Genomic DNA, 8,387 nt, shown 5'->3' with positions numbered 1-8,387 from the left:
AGCCTTCGTCAGGTGTCTTGGGGAAATTTCAAACCTGGGTTCTCATTTCTAAGGCATTTTACGATGTTGTTGTTATTATTATGCCCACGGGCATATGGCATAGTGGTTAAGAGCGCGGGTTACTAACCCCAAGATTCCGAGTTCGATTCCAGGCAGTGACCTGAATAATAATAATAACATCGAAAAATACCTTAGGAATGAGAATCCAGGTTCAAAACTTCCCCAAGTCACCTGATGAAGGCTGGAGGGTATATCAGCTGAAATGTGTTAACAACAAACAAGATGAGGACAAATATCCGTCGAATGTAAATGATGTAAATAATCATTCCTGTGAGTCCGCAATGTTGACCATCCACAATGCTCAAGACAATTTGGAGCCTTGAAATGAAACCTATCTTTCCTATATGCTCTGTTGTTCATTTAACACTGTCTTTTTGGAACATAACACTTGTGATAAATGAGAAGAGATGTATAACTTTCTTGCCTCTTTCTGTAGGACTTCATGTTTTTTGCTTAAATTGTGAAACTTTTTCAATTTCTCATTGTCTTCTCTGAGTAGATTTGAAGCATGATGTGTGTGTGGCCACCACATGCAAGTGTGTATGTGGCTGCATGCGTGTGTTTGTGTGGCCACATGCACGTGTGTATGGCTGCATGCATGTGTGTGTGGCTGCATGCATGCATGTGTGTGTGTGTATACATACATATGGAATTGTAAATCTGATAGTGTGATACCCTTTTACAAAACTTAAGCAGTGCAAGGATCAAGAAATAGCTACAACCAGGAATTGAAACTGGGATGCAGATTCATCGCATAGAGAGCTTACTGCCCTTCTCAGTAGGGCTTACAGCAAAGAAATACTTTTTGCTACATGAAAGTAAAATTCCATTGACAAGTGGACACAACACGAATTGAAGATATTTCTAGAGTCCAGTAATATGCAGAAAGAAACTGACCTCATAAAACCATTATTTAACATACAGAGCCTTTGACTCTTTTGCTATGAGGTCACTCAAGACCACCTCAGGTTATATGATACAAAACTTCTATTTTTAAATTATGTCTAAATGAAATCCTTCCATCATGATTCTCTTTGAGAACATTTTATGTTTCAAGTATCAGTTTAATCAAAAAGCTGTCATTTTGTGAATTCCATCCAATTTGTTGATTATTTTCAAAATTAATTGAAGCACATAAGCAGCGTATTTCAGAAGAAATGCTTTAGAAGGTTAATGTTCCTTAACATGTGCTTGATAATTGTCTCAATTTGGGTCTCTTGTTTGAAGAATTTACTAATTTGTGTTGAGGTAATTTATGAATGTTCTTCCTTTGTTTGCATGCTGTTTGCCGATAACCATTCCTATCTTTATTTTACAGTATTTTAAAGTTTCTTATATTTTGTTTCTTTTGATAAAGTTTTTTTTTTGTATTTTTTTTTATTTGACTTCATTTCATGTATTTTGGGAATCGTTGAAACCTGATTTCTTGACAGGAAATCACTGGTTCATTGCATTTCCAATGGACAAAGTGACAAGGGTAGTGTTTGTGTGTAAAGTGGGCAGAACAAATATCAGGTGTTGTTTTTTAATGCACCGATTTAGCAGCAATTTGTTGCTGATGTATTTTTGTTTCCTTGCTTATTGGTGGTATATCCAATTTGATGTATATATAAACACACACATGGCCTCTGGTTGTGAAGAGGAGAGAACATCAATTGGCTACACCGCATAGGGCCATAGAAAGATCCATGCAAGGAATATAATTATGAGAGCCCATTTGAAACGAGATAATTTGACAAAGGTGTGAAGTGGACAATGTGATTGCATAGTACTGAAAGCACAAGTTCCACTGGGCTGGGCATGTCACAAATCTCACAGACAACACAGGTGGACTTGTGCAGTTACCAAGTGATATCCAAGAGACTGGAAAAGGCCAGTCGAAAGGCCTCCAAGACAATGGAAAGACGATTTAGTTAAAAGCAATTTGGGTCAAGATGGAAAAGAATGGTGCACTCAAGACAGAATTGGAAGTGCTGCATTGTGACCAGTGGTGTCTAACAGAATTTGGTGGTCTGGTTGATACTGCGATACATATGTTCATATGTATATACCTATATAACAGGATTCAGCATAGTTTCCATTCACCATATTTTAATCGCAAGACTTTTGGGGCTGAGGTGGCTCTGCAGCTCGTTGGATTCTGTCACTATGAGTCACCAGTGCCAGTTGTTAGACAAGAATCTGGAGGGTCCACTGCATTGTACAGAAACCAAGCACTGTATCCTGTTTTCGTTGCATCATCATCATCATCATCATCATTTAATGCCTGTTTTCCATGCTGGCATGGGTTGGCTGATTTGACAGAAGCTGGTGATGGTTGTTGTGGTGGGGGCACTACAGCGGGATCCCCTTCCTTAATGCCAACCACTTTGCAGTGTGTACTGGGTGCTTTTCACATCGCACCACAGCTGAAATAGATTTTAAGAACGACTTATTTCTTGTTAAATTTATTTACTGCTTTTCATATTTTTCATTTGCACAATTTGTTTTTAATGAATGTTTGTTTGTTGAAGTCTCAAATTTATCTTCTGTTTGCTACCCTCCCCGAAATTTACCCTGAACCGAAAACCTAGACTCCTTAACCTTTTTTTTTTCATTTCTGATAACATTTATATTATTTCCCTTTCTTTCTATTCTGTTATAGGAAACAAAAGTTGTAAGTTTTTTAGGTTTTATTTCTTCGAATTCTTGGAAATCCTTATCTTTTTTTTTAATAATTTTTTTTCCCCAATTTTCTCATTCTTGACCCCTCAAGATCCCATCACTTTTTCCCTTCTCTTCATGCCCCAAAATCTATTACCTTGAGTATATCAGCAGGCATGTTGCGTACCAATATAAATCTGGCTAAATCTGTAATTTAGCCAAATTAAATGTTTATATAATCCATGTTATTAAAAAGTTTTTTTTTTGTTTTTTTTTTTTTTCAAGTTATTCCTAACTTATTTCTAAAATAGGTGAGTTTAAATCAGTGGTTTATCCCCTTTTTATTTTCCAGTTTGATTCAGGTGACAATAACAATAATTAGCTGTAAAATCTAATTTGAACCCTTTTTTCCTTAGCAAGAATTGTAATTTTATGCAATAAGATTTTTAATATTTGTTTATTTCTGCTACAGAATTATTGTTTTAAAAACATGACATTTTTGACATAGAAAATTTCCACCATATCTTATAAAAAAAGCCATCACATTAAAAGGTTAAATTTATATTGTCACACATTTCAAGAAAATAAGATCACTGATATTGAATCAAAAATGAGATATATGAGGTTAAAGATTTAACCCTTTAGCATTTAAACTGGCTAGATTTGACCTCTCAAATGCATCTTACTTTGTCATTCGTCTAAAGATAAACAGTCGCATCATAGATGTCTCGAAGTTACGAGATAATGCATAATTAATTCAAGACAGTGTAAATAAATAAACATTAAATTTGACAATCTGAATGCTAGTAAATTTATACAAAAAAAAAAATTTTTTTTCTAAGAATTTATTGAGCAGTTTTCAAAAACTTGACCATCACCCATAAAAACACTGATCTAAAATCACTTTTAACTAACTTACACAAATTTCAGAAATTGATCCTTAAAATTTGTGAAACACAACTATGTCCGCTGATGAAACGGTAAAACTATCTCACAGAGAAATAATCTTGGTTCCCAGCTTATCACATCTAGTTGCCACTTATTTTGCATGTAACTCCTTTTTTAACAATATGCATATATATTTTGTTTCCTGAGTTTTATTGTTGATTATATTAAAAAGCCCCTTGATAGAAACAGAATTATAATTAAAGTTAAAAGTATAGAAGATCTTTTCTGCCTTTAGACAAAGCATATTTAAGTTTCTATTTGCATCAAGATAAGTGAAATAATACCATTACTGTTATAGATGAGTAATTACCATCTTAAAAGAATGTCCAGGGGGTTAAAAACAAAGAAAAAAATGAGCAAATTTAATGATTTATATAAGTATTATTCAATTTTTGTATATGGTTTGCAAGATTCTTGCTGTGAACTCGTGTATTGAAACACATTTTGTTGTATCTTGGGAGGGTCATTGTGCCAATAATTAATACACACACTGGTTCAGTTTCACTTCTTTATTATTTGTTTGTCAGTTGGTTAACCAGTAAGCTAATTAACTAAGTGATTATTTAATCATTCTGTTAAGCAAGCAATCAGCCAGGTTCGTCAGTCCTTTTGCTGTTGTTGGTGACCTCTTCAATGACATGCCCTCTCTGCTCCAGGTCTACTTCAGGTCTTGTCTGTCTGTTACATAAAAGGACTTTGACAATAATTAACCAAAGACAAATAAAGGATAAAGAAGTGAAATATAACCAGGGCGTGTATTCATTATTGGCATAATGACCCCTTCTAGTTAAAACAAAATATTCAAATTTATATATCTATGGAAGCCCCATGCTAGCAAGGATTGATTGATAGATTAAGGGGTGGGGGAACACATTTTATAAACGTGGAATTGTGTTGTTGACACTTTATAGTTTGAAATACTATCAGTAAACATAAGAGAGAGAGAGCTTGTCATTGATGAGGTTGTGAATGTTGACTACTTAAGGACTTTGATAAATTGTTTGGTCCAATGAGTTAGTTGGTTGAATAATTAATCAAATGCAGATTTCTATTATAGGCACAAGGCTTGAAATTTTGGGGGAGGGTCCTAGTCAATTGCATTGACCCCAGTGCACAACTGGTACTTATTTTATTGACCCCCAAAAGGATGAAAGGCAAAATCAATCTTGGCATTTTGAACTCATAATGTAGACAGACAAAAGACCACTGAGCATTTTGTTAGGCGTGCTAACGATTCTACCAGCTGCTTTGATGATGATAATAAGGGTTTCAAATTTTATCACCAGGCCAGGAAGTTCGTGGGGTGGGGTAAGTTAATTGCATCGACCCCAGTGCTCAACTAGTACTTATTTCATCGGTCCCGAAAGGATGAAAGGTAATGTCCACCTCGGCAGAACATAAAAATGGATAAAATGTTGCTAAGTATTTTGTCTGGCATGCAAACAATTCTGCCAACTCTGCATTACGAAATTAAATTTAGTTAGATATGTGTATGTCTTGTTTAAAGCTCTCATGACTTCCATAATATAATTGCTAAATGAAAAAATATTTTCTTTTTTTTCATTATTTTGGTGAAAATAAATTATGTAAATAAAATGTTGTTGAAAATTGATTAACATTCTATGATTTTGCAGTGAACCATGTCAGTAGTATACCATTAGGGATTGCTTATTGCATCAAGATCTAAAGTTGTACAGCTTTTCTTTGCATGGTTGCTTCTTATGCTTAGTGTGTATTGTGTAGGTTTGTTGGGCAGGTAGGGGTTGATTTGTTAAAATAAATTATATTTAATGATTATTGCTTTAATGCAAATGCCTTCTCCTTGTGTCTTGTCTATTTCAATTTGTCACTCAACTAGGTTCTGCACTGCTCCTATCACCATCACCGTATTACCTATTTCTAGGTTTAATTAATTGGGGTCTCTGGTGTGTGAAGCCATTTCAAAGAAATTATTTAAAACATTTTTAGTTGTTGCCCTTCCTCTTTTAAATTTTTTAAAAATGTAGATTTAAGCATTCTGTGCAACATTGTTTATCTCTTCCATATAAGGGCACATGGAACTACTAACCTTGTGCCAAAATTTCAAACCAATATTTTATCCTCATCATAATTTACCACCCATTTTCCATGCTGGCATTGGTTGGATGGTGTGACAGGATCCATGGATTCAGGGATTGTATTGTGCTCCAGTGTCAGCTTTGCCATGGTTCGCACAGCCGGAGCCACTTCCTAATGTCAATCACATCACAGTGTACTGGGTGCTAGTTTTTTTTTTTATTTTGTGTGCGCCACCAGCATTAGTGGAGTTGTTACCATGCATCTTGCTTGCAAGACTACAATCCCTGAATGTGTGGGGTGGCGTGTGCAGCTTCATGCTAGGAGAATGTGGAGTAGAGAGGGAATAAAGTGTGAAAGAAAAGGGCTGGAACAATTAACAGTTGTTTCTGTTTACTAATGGTGGTTAGTTCTAGCTAAAAGAACAAAAACCAATCTTGCAAACTGCTCTCAATTCCCAATTGGAATGTATGACATAGCTTGTTAAACATAATCCTAGTGACATACATTTTCACTTCTCTATTAGCAAGATCCACAGGGGTAAGCTTTTGACAAGCTGAATCTATAACCTGTTTCTAGTTATCTTACAATGTCTATACCATTCAATACAGCATGAATGTCACAACACTATTACTTCATTCTTATAAAATCACCAAAGTTAATCAAACATTGATGTTAATTCTTCATTACAAAAAGTTAACTATTTAAGGATACATCTACTCTCATTTTTCATCGGGGTTTGGTTCCAAAAATCGCAGTGATAAATAGATCTTCTCTACACACTTTGTAAATGGAGTGAATGGTAGATTCATTGGTACCAAACTAGTGGCTGCCATGTATTTTTTTGCTTGTCTGCTTTTTGCTGTAGAGAATCCACTTGTCTGTACCATTGGTTAGGATCAGCTGCCATTGTATTTCTTTTTTTTTGTTTTTAGCTTATAGGAATTTTCACTGTAAGAAAATTCACCATAAAACAATAAAATAAACTGTAAAAAATATTTGCATTATTTCATAACAAAATCTAAGTTTTTTACTTTTAAAGTTTGGTCAAATTAGAAATAGCTTCAGCCCTTATTTTGTTATTCACTGTTTCTCATTTAATTCAGTGCTCCCCCCCCCCAACCTTGTTATTCATTATGTTGCTACAATTGGTAAAAAAGTAAAAGATATGGTTGTAATTTAATATGTAGAAAAAGTAGATTTATATGCTTACAGCATATCTACATGCTTAAGATATATTTTAATCAACTGTATATAAATATGTTTTAAACATATAGATGTGCTTTCATTTGCTAATGTGTCTGGTTTTACTGCCTGTGCTCTGTTCCGTGACCATAGTTATATGTACCTATGACTTTGATGCCATCAGTTATGGCAATGAGCGTTCCAGTTGAGTGATCCTCTCAATGGAACAGCCTGCTCCTGAAATTAACATGCAAGTGGCTGAGCACTCCACAGACATGCATACTGATAACGTTGTTCTCAGAGAGATTTAGCATGACCCTTTGAAATACAAGAACGACTCATTTTTTCCAGTTGAGTGGACTAGGGCAATACAAAATAGTGTGTCTTGCTCAAGGATTCAGTGCAGTGCTGGGAATCAAACTCACAACCTTCTGGTTGAGATCCAAATACCCCTAGCTGCTGAACCACCTGCCTTCACATATATGCACACATGTACATGAGAAACTTTATATGAATTTGTTTGACTTGTATATAAACAAAGGAGTTTTTTGTATTATTTTCTCCACGCATTTGCCTCTCACTGTTTTAAACAATTGCCTCATTTCAACAAAAACCAAATTTCAACATCTTTTGAATAAAATTAAATTTAACAATCATACATAAATATAATAACTTCAACTCGTCTCCACATGACTTAGTTTCATGAGCACATAGGACAAGTCCATCTTATCAGATGCTAGGAGCAGAATGAGAGAATTTTTGAAAGACATTGAAGACAGTTTCTAGATAACCTGAGCTGACCAATAAAGGTCTTACACCTAGAACCCACTTTGAATTTCTCTCAAAAGAAATCTCTTTCTGCTCCTAGCATCTGATGAGATGGAGGTGTCCCACCCATGAAACTTCAAGTCATGTGGAGCTTGAGTTATACTGTTAACTTCTACTAAATGTGTTGAGTGCTGTTCACTTATATATTATTGATATTATTGGTGGAGGATTTATATAACTTATTCAAGTTTTGAATTTTGTTCTTTGGATATTAATCCAAATGCTCTTCATTCATCTGTGAAATAATAAGAGGGTTATGTCATATTTTCTGTGAGGTAAACCAAGGCAAAGAGGTTTATATCTGTTGCTTTGAGGCAGAAAAACATGATTTAATTGCAGCAAAGTTTGCTATTTGGTATTTTAGCCAGGAGTCCATTAATGTCACCTAACACCCATTTTGCTTTTTTTCTTAACCTTACACCCTTTCTAACTAACAACTAAGATTGATAAAATAAGATAATAGCAATAAAAAGTTAATTTTACCTTAGTTTCAGAATGAGATAAATTGGTAAAAAAAAATTTCTACTGAACATTGTAGAGTAGGGAAAATATTGCAAGACTGCATTGGTATGGACATAGGATGGGGAAGAGTGAGAATTGGTCAAGTAAATGTGTTTGGATCCAAGTAGTTGGAGCTTACTGGAGTAAGATATGAGAAGATTGGGGGG

At 34.7% G+C, this 8,387-nt stretch overlaps 2 protein-coding genes across 4 annotated transcripts in view; both read left to right on the top strand.

Annotated features, from left to right (window-relative positions):
• LOC106882474 (formin-binding protein 4) overlaps positions 1 to 8,387 on the top strand; it is a 365,705-nt gene that overhangs the window by 101,262 nt on the left and 256,056 nt on the right. The gene's annotated exons all lie outside the window — the stretch shown is intronic.
• Positions 1 to 8,387, top strand: part of LOC106873585 (histone-lysine N-methyltransferase eggless) — a 43,315-nt gene that overhangs the window by 12,484 nt on the left and 22,444 nt on the right. The gene's annotated exons all lie outside the window — the stretch shown is intronic.

Source organism: Octopus bimaculoides, chromosome 7, assembly GCF_001194135.2.
Source record: "Octopus bimaculoides isolate UCB-OBI-ISO-001 chromosome 7, ASM119413v2, whole genome shotgun sequence".
NCBI lineage: Eukaryota > Metazoa > Mollusca > Cephalopoda > Octopoda > Octopodidae > Octopus > Octopus bimaculoides.
Note: the sequence above shows the minus strand (reverse complement) of the source record. Positions and strands in the feature narration are given on the sequence as shown.